This window comes from Plecotus auritus, assembly GCF_963455305.1.
Source record: "Plecotus auritus genome assembly, chromosome: 3".
NCBI classification, from domain to species: domain Eukaryota; kingdom Metazoa; phylum Chordata; class Mammalia; order Chiroptera; family Vespertilionidae; genus Plecotus; species Plecotus auritus.
Genome location: NC_137772.1, coordinates 167,406,075 through 167,426,299, shown reverse-complemented (window position 1 = coordinate 167,426,299; position 20,225 = coordinate 167,406,075).

Sequence of the window (20,225 nt, the reverse complement as noted above, 5' to 3'; positions counted from 1 at the left end):
GAGGAGCTCTATACTCGACCATGGAAAGGTCAGATTTCACCTGGGATAAGGTGATGTCTCTGGTCCCAGCAGGACAGAGAAATGCACGCATTGCGGGAGCTGGAGGACCGGGAGAAGTCTATGCCTAGAAAAATCCATGGCTGTTGGGGCTGGTGTGATCCATGAATGTGGAAGGGGGTCCTCAGAGCTGCTAACAGAGGGGATCTCTAAAAAGCAACCCATTTTGATCTGATTCAGAAGGACAGCCTAAAAATTTTTGGAGTGTGCTAGCTGCTTGGACACAAGAGGGAAAAGGGGATTTCGCAGGCTTGCACACAGACCTGGAGTTCGCACACTTGCGCTTTCTCCTCTTTGAATCCTTGTTTCTGATTACTGAGCCCAATACATAGGATCACCCAATTGGGGACACCCTAGGAGACTGAAGGGGAAAGTTGTTTTTCTGGAACCTGGGGATCAGAGCAGGGAGTGATCGTCAGAGAACCAGCTCTGGGGCAGCCCACTCCCACACACCGGTACTGAGTGCCACAGGGAAAGCAGGATCTAAGCACAGGCTAGAGAGGACCTATAGACCCAGAGGTCAACCCAGAAACATTGCCACCCTGGGGCTGAATCACAAATTGACTCTTGTGTAATCACAAATAAAGAAATACAAGAAAGTAAGACACACCGCCTGCTTAAAAATCAGGACTGGCTTACAACACTGAGGAGCAGTGAAATGCAGGGAACTGCAATACTGTCCTGACTGGGAAACAGGCGTGCCAAACAAAACAATAGAGGAAGTGAATGACCTTCATTACTGCACATTTTTTTATTATTTTTTATTTTTCATCTTTTACTTAAGAAACTAATTTTTTTCTTTTTTCCTCACTTGATTTTACCTTTTTAATTATTACATTTTTATTTTCAATCAGTATTATTACTACTAATATTTTACCTTATTTTTAAAAAAGTGTCATGTAATTTTCTTTTTATTTGACTTTGAGATTAGTGTTCCACATTCTATTTTCATCTTTCCTTTAGCATCATTCTACTCTATCTCAACTCTACCTTTATGCCATCACTCTCTTCCTAACTTTTGCCCTTTTGTTGTCCTGTTTCTCTTACCCTTTTCCTGCTTTAGATTTTCCCTATTCTTTCTTTTTACCCCCTGTTAAAATTTCACCCTACTTATATATCTGATTTCCAATTCCCTGCTCCGAGTTCATTCACACCTCTCTCTTCTCTGTCTTCACTATCCAAAAAATTGTTTGTCTCTGTCCTTTTGTTGTTGTTTGCTTGAATGTTGATTATATCGATTTTTTTATGCTTGTTTGTGAGATTGTTTTGTTTATTCTTTTTTTTGTTTTGTTTTGTTTGCTTTGTTTTTGTTTGTTTTTTGCATCTGTTTTTCCTCACCTCACTTGATATTAATTGTTGTTTGTAGTTTGTATTCATTTCCAGGTACTTGTTGCTGGCATTTGCTGGGATTAGTGGTTGTTCTATTGGAGTTTTCTACCCATATATATAGTTTGTTCTCCTTTTCTTTCTTATTCTCTTTCTTTTCTCTTACTTTTTTTTTCCTTTTCCCAATTTCATTTTGGCACTCCTTTCTTTTTTTTTTCTTTCTTTTTTCTCTTCTTCTTTCTCTCCTATCCCCTAATTTGCTTTTCTCTGGTGGTCACCTTTATTTGGGGTTATTAATATTGTGAATACATTTCTGTTTAGTGCCTTGTGTGTTGTACCTGGTTGTGTTGTATTTTGTGCCTTTAAATTAATGCAGGAGAGAGAGAACTACATAACCAGACACCCGGAGAAGAGAGACCATGGGGAGACAAAGAAACAGCCCGCATATGAAAGAAAAGCAGGCATCACCAGAAAAGGAAGTAAACAAAATGGAGGCAAGCAACCTGCGAGAGAAAGAATTCAGAGAAATGGTCATAAGGTGGCTGAAAAGAATGGAAGACAAATTCGACAATATGAGTAAGAACCAAGAGGAAATGAAGAAGAACCAAGAAGAAATGAAAAATGACATCGCTGTTGTAAAGAACTCAATAGAAAGCATCAAGAGTAGACTAGAAGAAGCAGAGGACCACATCAATGAGCTAGAAGACAAGGTAGGAAAAAATACCCAAGTAGAGCAGCTTTTAGAAAAATAAAAAATAAAAAAAAGGAGGAGAGCCTAAGGGAACTTTGGGACAACACAAAACAAAACAACATCTGAATAATAGGGGAGCCAGAAGGAGAGGAAAATGGAGCAAGGAATAGAAAACCTGTTTGAAGAAATAATGACAGAAAACGTCCCTGATATAGAGAAGAAAAACCCACACAAATCCAAGAAGCTCACAGAGTCCCAAGCAAAATGAACCCCAAAAGACCGACACCAAGGCACATTATAATTAAATTTAGAAACACCAACAATAAAGAAAGAATCTTAAAAGCGGCAAGAGAGAGACAGAAAGTTACATACAAAGGAACCCCCATCAGACTAGCAACTGATTTCTCAACAGAAACTCATCAGGCCAGAAGGGAATGGAATGAAATATACAAAGTCATGCAAAGGAAGGGTCTGAATCCAAGAATACTGTACCCAGCAAGGCTATCAATCAAAACTGAAGGTGAAATCAGGAGCTTCACAGACAAAAAAGGACTAAGGGAATTTGTTACCACCAAACTAGCAATGCAAGAAATGCTAAAGGGTCTGCTGTAGAAAAAAGAAATAGGAAGCGAAGAAGGAACACATGGGTAAAGAATAAAAATGACGACAAATAAGTACCTATCCTATCTAATAAAAGAGTAATATGCAAATTAACCATCTCTCTGCTACCCCCACAAGCTATGCCCACATGCCACGCCCATTAGCCAATCAAGAGTGAGTATGCAAATGAACCCAACCAAGATGGCTGTGGCCACGGAGAGAGCAGGAGGGAGGCTTGGGTTTCCCCGGCGATGGAGGAAGCCAAGCTTTCCACACACCCTGGTCCACCCAGACCTCCGATTAAGCCTACAAAGTTTCAATTATAGAAGATAACTAAATCCCAACAAAAATGGCAGCAGCCATGGAGCTGGAGAGAGCAGGAGGCTAGGGTTGCCCTTGTGATGGAGGAAGCCAAGCTTCTGCAGCCCTGGCCTGCTTTGGCCTCCACTTAAGGCTACAAAGTTTCAATTATAGAAGATAAATAAATCCCAACAGAAATGGCTGCCACCACGGAGGGAGCAGAAGGCTTGGCTCCACTCCAGGCTACAAAGTGTCAGTTGTAGAAAAAAAATAAATTCCAGATACTAGGGCTTGGGTCACCAGGGGGCGTGGCCGGCCAGCAAACCACCACAGGCCCCTCGCCCAGGCTGCCCCACACCCCAAGAGAACCCCCACCCTGATCCGGGACATCCTTCAGGGCAAACCTGCTGGCCCCCACCCATGCACCAGACCTCTATCCTATCTAATAAAAGAGTAATATGTAGATTGACCATCACTCCAACACACAAGATGGCTGCCCCCATGTGGTCAAAGATCCTGCCCCCATGTGGACACAAGATGGCCACCACAAAATGGCCATCAGGGGTGAGCAGTTGGGAGGGACCAGGCTTGCAAGGGAGGGCAGCTGTGGGCGATTAAGCCTGCAGGGGAGACCAGTTAGGGGTGACCAGGTTGGCAGAGGAGGGAAGTTGGGGGCAAACAGGCTGGCAGGGGAGCAGTTAGACATCAATCAGGCTGGCAGGGGAATGGTTAGGGGGTGATCAGGCTGGCAGGCAGAAGTGGTTAGGGGCAATTAGGAAGGCAGGCAGGCGAGCAGTTGGGAGCTAGCAGTCCTTGATTGTGAGAGGGATGTCCTAGATTGAAAAGGGTACATGCTGGGCTGAGGGACACCCCCCTGCCCCCCCGTGCACGAATTTCTGGAAACGGGCCTCTAGTCAATAATCACTTTAAATGGAAATGGATTAAACGCCCCAATCAAAAGACATAAGGTAACGGAATGGATAAGAAAACACGACCCATATATCTGCTGTCTATAAGAAACCCACCTCAGAAAAAAAGGCGCACACAGACTGAGGGTGAAGGGATGGAAAAAGGTTTTTCAGGCAAATGGAAATGAAAGAAAAGCTGTGGTAGCAATACTTATATCTGACAAATTAGATCTCAAAGTGAAGGACATAACAAGAGATAAGGAAGGCTACTTCATAATACTAAAGGGAGCAATCCAACAAGAAGAAATAACTCTGGTAAACATATACGCATGCAATACAGGAGCACCCAAATACATTAAAAAAAAAAACTCCTGGAGGATATCAAAGGAGAGATTGACAGCAATACAGTCATAGTAGGAGACTTTAATACCCCACTATCACCATTGGACAAATCCTCTAAACAAAAAAATCAGCAATGAAACATCAATCCTAAATGACTCACTAGATCAGATGGAATTAATTGACATCTTCAGAACATTTCACCCAAAGCCACAGAATATACATTCTTCTCAGTGCACATGGGTCATTTTCAAAGTTAGACCATATGTTGGGTCATAGGCAAAGTCTCTTCAAATTCAAGAAGAGAGAAATTATATCAAGCATCTTCTCAGATCACAGTGGCATAAAACTGGAAATCAACTACAATAAAAACAATCCAAAAAAATCAAACATATGGAGACTAAACAGCATGCTATTAAATAATGACTGGGTTACCAGAGAGATCAAGGAAGAAATAAAAAACATCATGGCAACAAATGACAATGAAAACACAACAATCCAAAATCTGTGGAACACAGCAAAATCAGTCTTGAGAGGGAAGTTCATAGCTCTACAAGCCTACTGCAAAAACAAACAAACAAAACAAAACAAAAAAACAAAAAACAAACAAACAAAAAAAACAATGCTAATAAATTACCTAACCCTACAACTCAAAGAGTTAGAAAGAGAGCAACAAGAAAAGCCCAGTGTAAGCAGAAGCAAGGAAATAATAAAGATCAGAGCGGAGATAAACAACATTGAGACAAAAAAAAAAAATACAAAAGAGCAACAAAACCAAGAGCTGGTTCTTTGAAAGGATAAACAAGATTGATGAAACTCTAGCCAGGTTCTCCAAGAAGCAAAGAGAGAGGATCCAAATAAACAAAATCCGAAATGAAAGAGGTGAAATAACAACAGATCCCACAGAAATACAAAGGATTGTTAAAAAATACTATGAACAACTCTATTCCAACAAACGGGACAACCTGGAGGAAATGGACATATTTCTAGAAAAATATAACGATACAAAACTCAATCATGAAGAATCTAAACATTCAATAGGCCAATAACTATGGAAGAAATTGAAGCAGTCATCAAAAAGCTTTCAGCAATCAAAAGCCCAGGGCCAGATAGCTTCACAGGGGAGTTTTACCAAACATTCAAGGAAGAACTAAAACCTATCCTCCTCAGACTATTCCAAAAAATTCAAGAGGAAGGAACACTTCCAAGCTCCTTCTATGAAGCCAGCCTCACTCTAATACCAAAACCAGATAAAGACAACACAATGAAAGAGAATTACAGGCCAATATCCCTCATGAACATAGAGGCCAAAATCCTCAACAAAATTCTAGCAAATCAGATCCAGCAGTACATCAGAAAGATCATACACTATGACCAAGTAGAATTTATCCCAGGAATGCAAGGATGGTATGATATCCGCAAATCAATAAACGTGATACATCACATAAACAAATTGAGAGATAAAAATCACATAGTCATATCAATTGATGCAGAAAGAGCATTTGAAAAAATCCAACACCCTTTCTTGATAATAACTCTCAACAAGGTGGGAATAGAAAGATCATACCTCAACATAATAAAAGCTATATATGATAAAGCCACAGCTAACATCATACTCAATGGGCAAAAACTAAAACCATTTTCCCTAAGAACAGGAACAAGACAGGGATGCCCACTCTCACCACTCCTGTTTGACAGAGTACTGGAAGTATTAGCCATTGCAATTAGACAAGAAGAAGAAATAAAAGGCATCCAAATTGGAAAAGAAGAAGTAAAGCTGTCCTTATTTGCAGATAACATGATATTGTACATAAAAAACCTGAAAGACTCCATCAAAAAACTAATAGACTTAATAAATGAATTCGGCAATGTAGCAGGATACAAAATTAATGCCAAGAAATCTATGGCATTTATATACACCAATAGTGAACTTACAGAAAGAGAGACTAAAAAAGCAATCCTATTTACCATCGCACCAAAAAAATTAAGATGCCTAGGAATAAACTTAACTAAGGAGGTAAAAGACCTATACACAGAAAACTACAGGACACTGAAAAAAGAGATAGAGGAAGATGTAAACAAATGGAAGATCATACCATGTTCATGGATTGGTAGAATCAACATCATTAAAATGTCCATCCTACCCAAAGCAATCTATAGATTCAATGCACTCCCCAATAAAATACCAATGCCATATTTCACAGACCTAGAAAGAACTGTCTAAAAATTTATCTGGAATAAAAAAAGACCCCAAATAGCCACAGTAGTCCTGAGAAAGAAGAACAAAGTAGGTGGGATCTCAATACCAGATTTCAAGCTATATTACAAAGCCACTGTTCTCAAAACTGCCTGGTACTGGCACAAGAACAGACATATAGATCAATGGAATAGAGTAGAGAACCCAGAAATCGACCCAAATCACTATGCTCAATTAATATTTAACAAAGGAGGCATGAACATACAATGGAGTCAGGACAGTCTCTTCAATAAATGGTGTTGGGAAAATTGGACAGATACATGCAAATAAATGAAACTAGACCACCAACTTACACCATATGCAAAATAAACTCAAAATGAATCAAGGACTTAAACATATGAGGAGAAACCATAAAAATACTAGATCCACAGCCAGAAAAATCTCTGACATATGCCGAAGCAATTTCTTCACTGATACTGCTCCTAGGACAATGGAAACTAAAGAGAAAATAAACAAATGGGACTGCATCAAAATAAAAAGCTTTTTCACAGCAAAGGAGACCATCAATAAATCAACAAGAAAGCCCACTGCATGGGAGAACATATTTGCCAATTATATCAACGATAAGGGTTTAATCTCCAACATTTACAGAGAACTCATACAGCTTAACAAAAAGAAGATAAACAACCCAATCAAAAAATGAGCAACTGATCTAAATAGACACTTTTTGAAAGAAGACAGAAGGAAGGCCAAGGGACATATGAAAACCTGCTCAAAGTCACTACTCATCAGAGAGATGCAAATCAAAACAACAATGAGGTATCATCTCACACCTGTCAGAATGGCTATCATCAACAAATCAACCAACGACAAGTGCTGGCAAGGATGCGGAGAAAAAGGAACCCTCTTGCACTGCTGGTGGGAATGCAGACTGGTGCAGCCACTGTGGAGAACAGTATGCAGTTTCATCCAAACACTAAAAATGGAACTCCCATTTGACCCAGTGATCCCACTTCTAGGAATATATCCCAAGAAACTAGAAACACGAATCATTAAGGATATATGCACCCCTATGTTCATAGCAGCACAATTCACCATAGCTAAGATTTGGAAACAGCCTAAGTGCCCATCAGCAGATGACTGGATTAAAAAACAGTGGTACATCTACACAATGGAATACTACACTGTGGTTAAAAAGGAGGAATTCTTACCATTTTCAACAACATGGAGGGAGATGGAGAGCATTATGCTAAGTGAAATAAGCCAGGCAGAGAAAGATCAATATCACATGATCTCAGTCATTTGTGGAATATAACGAACAACATAAACTGATGAACAAAAATAGATCCAGAGACAGAGAAACATCAATCAGAACGTCAAACCTCAGGGAAGGTAGGGGAGGGTTGGGGTAAGGGGGAGAAATCAACCAAAGGACTTATATGCATGCATGTAAGCCTAATCAATGGACACATACAACAGGGGGGTGGCGGCATGAATGGGAGGTGGGGGGTAATGGGGGAATAAGGATACATATGTAATACCTTAATCAATAAAGAAATTTAAAAAAAATAACTGGAAATGACTAAATATTCATCAATAGTGAAATAAATGTTACACATACGTCGTGAAATACTATTCACCAGTGAAAATGAACTAATTAGAGATGCGTATTTTAACATGGATAAATCTCACAAACATAAGGTTGGTAAAAAAAGGTAATTCGCAGAAAAATATATACAGTGTGTGATTATTCATATAAAAGCAGTAAAACATTTATGTGTGTGCATATATAAACCTATATGTATGTACACTTTAAAATAGAAAACATGTATAGCAATGATAAATATGAAAGATTGGATAGTAATTGTTTCCAGTGTTGGGCAGGTGGGAAGGGTTAAAAATGTGATTTATATTATTTCTAATAGCAACAACAAAATGTAATGGAAGTTTTAGTTTGTTTCAACACAGTGCAATGAGTCATTTTTCCTCCTTTTGTAAAACAGCACTCTTTTCAGATCAAAGTAAGCCCTATTATATTTTCAAGTCATGTAGTAGATTTCGTAATTTTATCTTTATTCTTCTTCAAAAGCAAGCACAAACAAAAATCTGTCTGTACCCTATATAGGGTAGCAAAAGACTCTACCTCAGATTTAGGAAAGGATAATTATTTAGTTTCTACTCCATGCAGTGAATAAATTTCAACAATATTTTTTAAAACACCCATCAAAAAAGTAATTTGTTAAATAGCAATAGAAATATTTCTTATTCTATGGCCTTAATATTAGACCCTTTATGTTCTTTAATTGGTTCCTATCTCTACCATGATTAAGTGAACCATATGACACAAGGAATCAAAGGATGGATTTGGAAGATTCCCAACCAGCTAAGATATTACAAATAAAATAGAAGAGAACATTAACAAAACACAGCAAGGCATCTCAGAAGTAGTAGATGAAGAGAATTTTTTCTAGTTATCAGTCATCTATTTAAAAGAAACCCCTGAAGGGAAACCTGAATTCATACTCTTTTCTTGTCATAATTAGTATATCCTGAACATTTTCTTTTCTTCACATCTTGAATTTCAATGCCACACTAAAGAATAATGGAAAAATCATGTGTTGAAGCCAATGATTGCATTTAATTTTAGTGTGTGTCAATTGGGTTCATTAAAAATTACATTTTGAATTTCTAATTATCTTTCTAATCTATGTAATATCATTCATTTTCCCATGTATCATGTTGCAATTAAATTTGCATGGGGATAAATTTCATTTGTCTCTGTTGCTAAAACACTGGAAATTTGCACAGCAAGTGCAGGGTAGTTCTATATGTATGTGTAGAAAATAAAATATTCCTTAATTGTAAAACAGTGCTGCAATTGTAATTACCACTGCTTAGTAGAATGTCTCTGAGTGACAATGAGAATTAGTTGAATAATTATTACACGAGCTTCTGCTTGCAATATTTTCTCAGTGTAGTTCTGATCCCTAGGTAGAAGTTGATGACTTAAGTGAAGACATTTGAGCCAAATACTGATCCTGCTCCATAAATCGTCAATGTAATCAGTCTAAGACCAACAACAGCCCACAATTAATCACATACTAATTGGATCATTCCTTCAATGTCAATACATTAGAACCTGCCTGCAAAGCATTCGGGAAAAATGTTTACCAGACCTAAATTTCTCTAGAGAAATCAAACACTGTACAATTAACAGGGAAAAAATAAAATGTTTGGTCTGTGGTTTAATTAGAAATGTACCACATCTAAAGTACCCTCTGCTGGCTTCTTTTAGTGTCTAATTCTGCTGATATCCCAGAGTTATCTTTCAGACAAGTAGATTTTGCAGCATCCCTTCACCTGGATCAGAAACAAATGGTAGGGGTGGGCAATCTTCAATCAGCATTCTGATGTTCTTTATTCTAGAAGTTAGAGCCATCAAGAAAATTTACTATTGGAAAATTGTGGGTTTATTTTATTTCTCTCTAGCATCTGATGTACATTATGCTTTCCAATACCTTCTTTCTACTAAAATAACTGATGTTTGTATAGAATAATTTCTTAAGTTTATTTATATTGAATTTATTGGGGTGACGTTGGTTAATAAAGTTATATAGGTTTCAGGTGTACAGTTCTATAATACATCATCTGTATACTATATTGTGTAGTCACCACTCCAGTTCAAGTCTCCTTCCATCACCATTTATCCCTCTTTTACTCTCTTCTACCTTTCCCCACACCCTTTTTTCCCTCTGGTAATTACCATGCTGTTTTCTGTCTATGAGTTGTTTTTTTTTTTTTTTTTGTGGGTTTTTTTGCTTAATTCCTTCACCTTTTTTTTTTTTAACCCTAGACAGAGTAATTTTTTTCTTTTTTTCTTAAATCTTTATTGTTGAAAGTATACGTATGTCCCATTTTCCCCTCCATTGACTCATCTAGCCTTCCCTGCCTCACTGCCCCAGGCCCTCACCACACTCTTATCTGAATCCACGTGTACATATATATGCATACAAGTTCTCTGGTTGATCTCTTCAAATTAGAAATGCTGTCTTAATGATTTATTAAACACAATTTTATTATATTCAGGTGTGACCCTTCGAATACTCTAAATAGGTTAATATAGGTGGCTTTTCCTATGGTCTACTTCCACCCAAGAATTAGTGCTATTATTGATTTTTTGCCCAACAAAGATGCAAAAGTGAAAGTGTATGTATATCCAAATGTTATAACTTTATTGCCTTTTAAACAGTGTTGTATCTTAGTAATCTCATTTCAGCATCATTTAAAAAATATGTGTTTATTGCTTTCAGAGACAGGAAAGGAGAAGGAGAGAGGAATAGAAACATCAATGATGAAACAGAATCATTGATCGGTTGCCTCCTGTATGCCTCCTACTGGGGATTGAGCCTGAAACCCAAGCATGTGCCCTGACCAGGAATTGAACTGTACCCTCCTGGTTCATAGGTCTATGTTCAACCAATGAGCCACACTGGCCTGGCTCAGCATCATTCTTTAGTTGGCTGTATAAACATCTGTCTTTCAAGACTTCTTGAACAAGCTTTGTCATCTTGATAGTACCAACATTAATAAGTTAAATATTATCTGATACACGATCACTATCTATAATAATAAAAGCGTAATATGCAAATTAGACTGGACAGCCGAACGATCTTCTGGACATCCTTCTAAACGACCTTCCTGACGAAGCTGGGGGTGCAAGGGCCAAGCCCCCTACACGAATTTCGTGCATCAGGCCTCTAGTGTATTTATATGAGATTTAGATGATTCCTAAATTTTGGAATTTTTTTAGGCTCAAAGAAAAATTGCAAAAGCTCCAGAGGTCCCATTTACCTTTAATCTACATTCCTCCAGCGATAACATTATAAATAACCATAGTACAATAGTCAAAACCAGGACGTTAATATTAGCATACAAATACTATCAACTTCAGACCATGTTCATATTTCATCAGTTTTCAGTTTTTTACATGCCATCCTTTGTGTGTATTCTATGAAATTTTATCATACATACATTTATGTAACCACTGCCATAATTATAATAATGTGTTTCACCACCACAAAGGAACTCCCTCATAGCACCACTGATCTGTTCTCCATCATTCAATTTTGTTCTTTTCAGATTGTTATGTAGATGAAATCATTCCATATGTATTCTTTTGAGACTGGCTTTTTGCACTCAGCATAATTTTCTTGGAATTTATCCAAATTGTAGCAGACATCAATAGCATGTTTCATTTTATTGTTGGGTAGTATTCTGTTCAAATAATATACCTTGGTTTGTTTATCCATTTACCCATTGAAGTATATTTGGGTTGTTTCCAGTTTTTTACTATTACTATAAATTAGGCTGTCATATCCATGTATTCATGTAGATGTATTTGCATGAATACAAGTTCTTATTTCTCTAAGTTAAATACTCAGGAGTGGGATTTCTGGAAATTTTATAAATGTATGTTTAACTTAAAATGTTTTCCAGAGTGTTTGTACCATTTTTTTTTTTTTTTTTTTTTTTTTTTTTTTGCTAATCCTCACCCGAGGATACTTTTCCCATTGATTTTTTTAGAGAGTGGAAGGGAAGGGAGCAGAGAGAGAGAGAGAGAGAGAAAGAGAGAGACATCAATGTGAGAGAGACACATTGGTTGGTTGCCTCCCCCACTCCCCCTGACCAGGGCCGGGATCAAACCTGCAACCCAGGCATATGCCCTTGATCTTAGGTGCACAGGCTGATGCTCAACCACTGAGAAACACTGGCCAGGGCTGTTTGTGCCATTTTAAATTCCACAAGCAATGTAGGAGAGATCCAGTTGCTCCCCATCCTCCCTAGCATGCTACAGTAAGCAGTTCATGTCTCAGCAATTCTAGTGGCTGTAAAATCATATCTAGTTGGGGTTTTAAGTTACATCTAATTAATGGTTAATGATGTTGGACATCTTTTCATGTACTTATCTCACCTGTACATAGGGAAGAGTCTGATTAAGTGATTGCCTATTTTTTAATTAGGTTGCTTGTGTTCTTACTCTTAAGTTTTGAGAATCCTTTCTGTATTCTAAATATATGGTCTCTGAGCCCATCCAATGAGTTTTTAAATTTCAGCTATTTTTCACATTTAAATCTCTATATGGCATCATCTGTTTCTTTGCTGAGACTATTTTTTCCATTGGTTTCCGGGGTATTTATGATTGCTTACTAGAGCATTCTTATAATATCTCCTTTAAAGTTCTTGGCAGATAATTCTACCTTTGTTTTCTTGGCCTTGTTATCTCTTGTCTTTTCTCAATTGACTTGAGATTTTCCTGGTTCTTGGTAATTGTAGTTTGAATGTTTGGAATATTATACTCTGTGCCTCTGGTTGCTGTTTAAATCTCTCCCCTCAGTTGGCAGTACTTCGGTTCGGAATGTACATCCATCTCTCATTTGTGGACTGTGGCTCAAATGGCAGTGTATAGTCCAAAGCCTTTGCAGTGCTATTCTGGTCTGCCTTGCTTGTGAGGCCAGGAAACCCTGCTTGCATCCTGGGTGGTATTCCACACCATATTCTGTTACCAAAGCTTTAACTATTTTGATTGTGTTGGGTTTTATTAATGGGCCACTTGGGGAAGAGCCTCAGCTTCCTGCAGAAATGTACTAGTAAAGGATTCCTTTCTCTCTGTCTGTTCTTCCTGTAATCCTGCCTCGTGCTTTAGCTGAAAAAGGAAGGGACTCCAAATCTCTGCTGTCATTAGTGCAGGCCAGGGGCAGTCAATAGGGATCCTCCCCATAGGCCCCATGTTCCACTATCTACAAGGATTTCCCTTTTCATTCTAAACAGCTTACTTTATATGCCAAAACACTGCACACCAGTGGTTTCTCTCCCTTTGTCTAATAATCCTTTCTCCTCAAAGCCACACTGCTACTACTGACTGCTTGAAGGCAGCCTCAAGATGGATAAGGAAGAGAGAGAAGAGATTAATATTTTAAAATTTTATTATATTTCTATAGGCCATGCTCAATGTAGATTGCCCGTTAGCTATGGGAGTGTATGCAGTGTATGTTTCGATTACTATGCTCAGCATTGGCTGTATGTTTCCATTACTGTTGACATATGATTCTAGATGTTTGCTCTAATATGTACTTGCTGATTTTCACTCTAATGCTTTCTCTGGAGCTGAGTTGTGAAGTGTGTAGTCATAAAGTTTTAGTATCTTTACCCAGTAATAATGATGCAATTGAGGATTGCAATCAGATTTAGTATTTGAACACAAAAAAGTCACAGATGTGATTCATAAAAAGACTTAGTAGAAACAACAAGGATTTTGCAGCTAAGCAGCCTGTTTTTAAATCCTAGCTCTGCAACATAAATTTGAGGAAGGCTACTACTTCCTGATGGTCTGTTTTCCCATTTAGGATGGGAGATGATCACAACAATAAAAGGGTGTGGGGCCTAGTTAACATTTACTAGAGTGATCATCAGGACACATCCATTCACTCTCTATTAGTCACAAAAAGCAGAAAATGATTATAGTATTTGGTAATAATGTAATATATATATATATATATATATATATATATATATATAAAATAGAGAAATATGCTAATTAACCAGGATTAACCAGGATGTTGTAACGGGTTGACTGGACAGGAGGAGGTTGCACGTGCAGTGTGCAGCATTGGGGGGTGGGGCGGCAGGGGCCTCCTTGCCTGCACTGGGGGAGGGCCTGATCAGCAGCAGCCACGGCTGCTTCAAGGGCCAGAGAGGGAGGCAGGGCCAGACTGGCAGCGGCCGGGGATGCTGCAGGGCTCGGGGAGCAAGGCAGGGCAGGACCAGCGACTGAAGGGTGGGCGGCACCACGCGATTTCGAATCGCACGCTGGGTTCCTAGTATTAAAATAAAAGTGATGACCCTAACTAGTGTGGCTCAGTGAATAGAGCATTGGCCCTTGGACTGAGAGTCCCGGGTTCAGTTCTGGTCAAGGGCATGTTCTTGGTTCGGGCTTGATACCCATTAGGGGGCTTGCAGGAGGCAGCTGATTGATGTTTCTCTCTCATCGATGTTTCTAACTCTCTATCCCTCTCCCTTCCTCTCTATAAAATCAATAAAAACATGTTTTAAAAAATAAAAGTGATGATCTAAACCAGGGAATCATTCAAATCAAAAGGGACTCTCCAATGCAACTCCTAGCTTTACAAAGAGCAAATCTAAGGCTTGAAAGGGTTAAGTGACCTGTCAGGAGTATTTCATGTGTCCAGGAGCAAATTTGGGACCAGCTGAGTCACCTCCTCAATCGCTTTGCACAGGCCTTGAAAAGGAAACTTTAAGGAAAACTTAACTCCCTATTCATACATAAGAAACTTAACCTCCTATGCACATAAGTATATGTGTTCTAAGATTTAAAATAATATGATTACTTGCCAAAACCGGTTTGGCTCAGTGGATAGAGCGTCGGCCTGCGGACTCAAGGGTCCCAGGTTCGATTCCGGTCAAGGGCATGTACCTTGGTTGCGGGCACATCCCCAGTAGGGGGCGTGCAAGAGGCAGCTGATCGATGTTTCTCTCTCATCGATGTTTCTAACTCTATCCCTCCTCTCCCTTCCACTCTGTAAAAAATCAATAAAATATATTTTTAAAAAAATAAAATAAAATAATATGATTACTCTTTAGATTAATTCAGGTGCTCTATCTATCAGGTTGTAGGTCCCCCCTATCAACACTATCTGTATTAATCAGGGTTCTCCAGAGAAACAGAACCACTAGTGTGTGTGTATGTGTGTGTGTGTGTGTGCACGCGCGCGCGCACACACACACACAATGAAAGAGAGAGAGGTGTGTTATTATAAGGAATTGGCTCACACAATTGTGGAGGCTGAGATGTCTATCAGGCCTTCAATGGATTGAATGATGCCCACCCACACTGGGGAGGGAATCTACTTTCCTATGTCCATCAATTCAAATGTTAATCTCACCCAGAAACACCCTCGCAGATACACGCAGAAATATTGTTTAATCTGGGCACCCTGTGGCCAGTCAAGTTGACATACAAAATTAAGCATCCCACCATCAAAATAAGCTGAAACAGAAGAGGAGCCGAAATGGTAGCCTGGAAGGTTGACTTGTGGCATATTCACTATGCACCCACTGGGAAATCGCAGCCCTGTGGAAGAATTTGAAGAAAATTGCTCTTCAAAATAGAAGATAGGAAAAATCCAGGAAAATAGTGGTTTTGTGACTCCCCTTATCTCTCTGATGGCTGGTGTGGCTAGGGAAAGATAGATCACATTTTCTTTAAAAGTTATTATGTAAGTCTGTTATTTTAAAAGGGAGCTTTAGAGAAATAAAGAAAGGTAGGAAAGCCCACTTGAGAGAAGTGTAATTTGGGGAGAAAAAGAATGGTCTTTCTTTTGTGACTTGCTGCTGTTGGGGGTAACTTTAGACCATTTTATAATATTGACTAGTAAAATTTACTAATTCTTTTTTTCTGGAGACACTGTTAAATGGGTAGGTAAATGTCCTGAGTTGTATGAACTGTGACTTGAGTCCTATACCCCAAGGACACATATATAAGAAAATTATGTTTTTATTTTCCCCCTCAAACCCCCAAATAACTACTTCTTCTATTCTTCAGGGGAGTATGCACCAGGGAGACTAATTCAATGACAAAAATGTGTTTTGCACTTTTTTTTAATGTAATAAATTTCCCTTAGGTAGCTTAAGTGTTTACCACCTTAGGGCAGACAAATTTTAGAATGAAGAAGGTGACACACTGAAAAAGAAACAATTCCATTTGGAAATGACATATACTACCAACCAGTGTTGTCATTTTCAGCTTTTATCCTGAGAGTTGAACGTACCTGAGTGAATGTCTCTTCTCCCCTGCACAGACTCCCTCTCCGCCCCATGGAGAGCATTAGCAGGTTCTGGCTCCTGACGATCAAAATGAAGATAAAACATCTCAGAAGCAATGAAATCAATGAATAAAGCCTTGATTTACAGTTTCAATTCAACCCTCTCTGCACATCTCTGTGAGGTCTCTCCAAATGCATAATTCCTGCAGGGCTTGTTACCTGCATCTCTAAACTAAGATGCATTCCAAAGTCTGTTCTTTCTCTGCAAGGGCCGTGCAAATACTGATGGTCATCCTTTTTGTTATATGTTTACTGAATACCACCTGAGTGGTTTTCATTGGAAAGTGTGAGTAATCAAACCAGGTTAGTCCAACTTCTGAAACCATAACAGTAACCAAGCTTGCAGGAATATTATGAAACAGAAGTCTCTTCAGAGCTGTCTAGATACACAGACTGGTCTAGGAAAACACAAACACACACGCGCACACACACACGCACACTGTCTATATACAGACATGTATAGATAGATAAATATCCTATATAAAAAAAGGCTAATATGCAAATGACCGAATGGTGGAATGACCTGTCACTATGATGCGGTCACTCAACGCAGGAGCTGCCCCCTGGTGGTCACTGTGCTCCCACAGGGGGAGCGCCGCTCAGCCAGAAGCCGGGCTCATGGCTGGCGAGCACAGTGGCAGTGGTGGGAGCCTCTCCCACCTCCATGGCAATGCTAAGGATGTCCGACTGATGGCTTAGGGCCAGTGGTTCTCAACCTTTCTAATGCCGCGACCCTTTAATACAGTTCCTCATGTTGTGGTGACCCCAACCATAAAATTATTTTTGTTGCTACTTCATAACTGTAATTTTGCTACTGTTATGAATCGTAATGTAAATATCTGTGTTTTCCGATGGTCTTAGGCGACCCTGTCACGACCCACAGGTTGAGAACCGCTGCTGTAGAGCAGGCGTCCTCAAACTACGGCCCGGGGGCCACATGCAGCCTGCCGAGGACATTTATCCAGCCCGCCAGGTGCCGCTGCCTGTCCTGCTTAGCAGCCGACTCATCCTGGGCCCGCAGTGCGCATAGGAATTTGTTCATAGTTGTTTTTTTTAAACTATAGTCCGGCCCTCCAACGGTCTGAGGGAGAGTGAACTGGCCCCTGTTTAAAAAGTTTGAGGACCCCTGTTGTAGAGCCTAAGACCATCAGAAAACACTGATATTTACATTACGATTCATAACAGTAGCAAAATTACAGTTATGAAGTAGCAACAAAAATAATTTTATGGTTGGGGTCACCACAACATGAGGAACTGTATTAAAGGGTCGCGGCATTAGAAAGGTTGAGAACCACTGGCTTAGGCCCACTAAACCGTCAGTTGGACATCCCCCCAGGGCTCCTGGACTGTGAGAGGGTGTAGGCCAGGCTGAGGAATGCCCCCCCCCCATGTGCACAAATTTCGTGCACTGGGCCTCTAGTAAGTGGATCAAATGAAATGAGAATTTTTTTGACATAAATACACGTACATACAAAGATTAAGGATTGAAAATTTGCATATCTCACAGAACATTTGCTGTACTAAAATATTCCAAACTAGTCGCTTGTAATCAAAGGAATACTTTTGTGCATATTTAAGGCCACCCAGCAAATACACCCTACTTTTCCATCTGAGCTCACTAGATAAGAGAGAGGAATGAAGCAAATAGAAAACAAAACACCATCCCCTTAACACTTTATGGGAGGCTGTTGGTAGGTGAGGCACCTTTATACTTCCTAAAAATGAACCTCAGTGCTAGACTTTTCTATCCAGCCACAAACTATGCTGTGCACTTCAGGCCTCCCCAAGGGAGAGCTCTTGGAACCCAGAGAACTGGGTAAGAAATCTCTCTGAACATTAATATGTGTAACTATATTTGCTTGAAGGTTCCCTATATGGCAAAGCCTACGGTAATCACTATATGTAAAGCAACTAGTTCATAAAAGATGTAGAATACTAATATTGTTTTCATTTACTCATGAAGAAACTGTGGTATCTAAAAGTTAAGTAATTTGATTGAAGTTAGTTTATTATAAATAAGCAAACTAAGGCTCAGAGTTTAAGTAACTTGCTCAAAGTCACAAAGCTCAGTGTCAAATGTAGGGCTACTATAATCAGCAACCCAATCTGTTTCACTAGGTTACACTGCTGTGCAAAGAAATGCAATAGGCTTTGTTTAAATGTTTACCTGACGAAAGCCCCTCAGAGAAAACTGTCTTTATCAGGGCCTTCTGAAAGGCAGCAGGTATATTTTATATCACAAGACCCTATACTAATGGCTCCCTAGAGTAGGAGTGGCCCCTAACACAATGGTGACCATCCTTGGAATGTATAGTTGACTATGATTTGTGAGGCTTATATCAAGAAAGATGAGGTCAGTTAATTGGAGTTTTCTGAAGAATTGAAACAAAGGAACTGACAGACTGGAATTTAGGTGGTCTGAGTCATTATTACAAAGGATTCCCTGATGTTGAGCAAAATTCTTGAAGCCATAATAATTACCCAGAAACTTCAAAGAAGAAGGTGAACTTTAGAAAACTAGCAAGTGATTCTGTTTTATATATATACTAGAGGCCCGGTGCACAGATTCGTGCACAGGTGGGGTCCCTCAGCCTGGCCTGCGCCCTCTTGCAATCTGGGACCCCTCAGGGGATGTCAAATAGCGGGTTTCAGCCTGATCCAGACAGGAGGGAGCCCAATTTCCACAAGCCCAATCCAGACAGGAGGGGTCCTGATCCTGTGCATTGAGCGTTTGTCCTCTGGTAGCCAGTGTGTGTCATAGCAACCAGTCACTGGTCATTTGGTTGTTCAGTCACTTAGGCTTTTATATATATAGACTACAGGCCTGGTGCATGAATTCATGCACAGGTGGGGTCCCTTGGCCTGGCTGGCAATCAAGGCCGATTGGGGAGGTCCAGCCAGCTGGGGGGGGGAGGGGGACACAGGAGGTTGGCCAACTCGGGGGAGGGACCATGGGAGGTTGACCATCCGCCCCCCGCTCCGATCGGGGCCAATGGGGGGCTGGCCAGCTGTGGGGAGGGACCACGGGAGGTTGGCTGGCTGGCTGGGGGGAGAGACCATGGGAGGTTGGCCAGCCACGGGAGTTTGGCTGTGGGAGCGCACTGACCACCAGGGGGCAGCTCCTTCATTGAGCACCTGCCCCCTGGTGGTCAGTGCACGTCATAGCAACTGGTCAACCGATCATTTGGTTGTTCAGTCATTCAGTCATTCGGTTCCTTGGGCTTTTATATATATAGATTGTATTTAAATATAGAACTTTATGTTCACTAATTTATTTACGTTTTTAGCAAATAAATTAGCAAGTGCTATAATACTAAAAAGTTATATAACTAAAATTGACAAGATATTTTTAATGTTAGATCTTTAATTTTACCATTATGATTAATTATATGATTTAGTAGAATAATATTTAAAACCTACCATTTTTCATTGGCCATGAAATTAGGTTAAATATGTGGCCTCAGAATTTTTAAAATGTAAAGAAAAAAAAATACCTCATTTTTTTCTCCCTGAAAGTATGGATGTTACTTAACAAGCATCATTAAGGAAGCAGTTATAAAATAGAATAATTTAACTTCTTTTTTCAGGCACTAAATTGCCCTTTAAAAATGGTAATGGGTAAGTTAAATAAAAATTCATATGAGCTTGCCCTTTTCATAGCTGTCTATCAATATTTGTCAACTTTTATAAAATAAAATTATTTTGGCATTTCTCTAGCATATCATATACCAATGATTGTCCAAATTTGATAACTCTACATAGAAACTTAGAAAGAAAAAACTATATGCTTGAACAATCATCATTATCAATAATAATTGGGGAAAACAAAAAGGAAAAGAAATTATTTCAAAATTCAGTAAATAAAAAAGCAATAATGATGTTATGGATAGGTGGGATGAGAAAATTAG